Below are 1,935 nucleotides of genomic sequence, written 5' to 3' on the forward strand. Positions count from 1 at the left end.
GCGGGGCAGCTGCGGTCGCCAAGCATCGTTCTCTTTCCTGTTCTGGGATTCTGTCGTGGAGCTCTTTTCCCTAGTCACCACCGGTTCATTTCTGAGGGATGGAACAAAAATGCAGCATGGCCTTTCTGTGTGGTGCATGTCCAGTCTTTGACCAATCCCTATCAAGTGAAGCTCTTTTATTTAAATGGAGAATGAGGGGCAAGGAGGAGATACGATTTGGTGTAGAGGAAAAGGGAATGCTGCATCTTTTTCCTGACCTACTGGGTTTCTGGCCTTTGTTTCCTTGCTCACTGAGGGTGTCTGCCTAACCAAGCAGGCTGGAAAGTGCTGGCGCACATTGCCTTCCTTTCTCACTGGGTCCAGCAATGAAGACAAGTGTTGGGGATTTTTTTTTTTCCTCCACAATGTAGCAAGTTCTCAGGAAAATACAGTTGATATCTTCCTCCTAAGCTCTTCCAGTCATCAAGTACTTACATGGCTACTTTGTCCAGGGCGCAGAATGCCATGGCAGTATCTGATTCAGAGCCTACAAAACTGCTTGATAACAGTTTTGAATGTGTGAGACATTTATGTAATTTAAATGTAAGGTACAAGTCTTAATTTCTGAGTTTTCTTCTATTATATTTTTATTAAAAAGAAAATAATTTTCAGATTTAATTGAATTGGAATAAAAGAATACTTCCCACCAGAATTATATATCCTGGAAAATTGTATTTTTGTTATATAAACAACTTTTAAAGAAAGATCATTATCCTTTTCTCTACCTAAATATGGGGAGTCTTAGCATAATGACAGATATTTATAATTTTTAAATTAATGGTACTTGCTGGATCCACACTAACATCTTTGCTAATATCTCATGTTTTCCTCCAACTTACTCTACACTACATCCTCCATCCTCTTTCCAGTCTTTTATCTAGAATATGCAACCTAAAATAAAAATGGTGGTGTCTCCATTCATTCTCCTTCTTCCTTTTTTCCCAAGCCTGGTCTTCAAAAGGTTGGGTAATTTGGCAGCTGAGTTCCCCAGGTAGAGAATAGAGCAATTGTAGGTGTATTGGGACCAACGGATGGTGTGTGAAGCCTAACATCAGTTGTTTCTATAGAAGGAGTTGCTGTGGTATTAGAAACATCATTCTTTATCTTTGCATAAGTGGAAGATAGAACCCAGTCGTAGCTTCCTTTGGCCTTTACTAAAGGGTGGCATAAATTGCAGTAGTAACAAAGTGACTCTGGACGTATTAATGACAAATACCTCCCTTATCATGAGGCTTAGCATCTCTTGCCAGGATTTAGGGATGTGAATCAAATCAAATGTACTTAGCCCAACCAAGCTATGTAGCCAAGACCTTAAAGAAATTAGGGCCCATAAAATAAATCAGGGAATTAGAAGCTGTTATTTAAAGATTTCAAATTGTAATTGATCCCACCGTCTGTCAGCCTCTTACGCTCACTGCCATTCCATGCTTTTTGCTAAAATACCTGTATTCAGAGGAAGGCCTACTGAAAATTCCAAAGCCCTGGGAAAGGTTGTCCTCGTAAAATGGAAAATACCCTGAAGTTAATGAGTTTGAAAACCAGTGTGTTCTGAAGTCCCATGTGAGCAGAGCGGCGTCTTAACAAAATTCAGAAATTGCGAAGATTCATGCTGATTGAAGAGCATCTTGTGTGCTTAATGCTGCTTCTCTTTTAAAAGCATCAGTTTTCTTTTTAAATACATTCCCAGACATGCCTTTCAACTGGCTTTTGTATTCCCCTCGCCGAGATTGAGACTCCAGTCTCGGTTTGAGCAGGAGGCAGATCGTGCAGAGTAGGTGGCGCCTGCCGATGCTGGCGGCTCGTTGGGCGGCTTGGCTGCAGGACGACCTCGGGGCCGCCTGGGGCGGGGTGGAGGGGCAGGAGACCGCAGGGTGCCAGTGATGGAGGAGGCTTAGC

The sequence above is a fragment of the Meles meles genome, chromosome 10, assembly GCF_922984935.1.
Source record: "Meles meles chromosome 10, mMelMel3.1 paternal haplotype, whole genome shotgun sequence".
NCBI lineage: Eukaryota > Metazoa > Chordata > Mammalia > Carnivora > Mustelidae > Meles > Meles meles.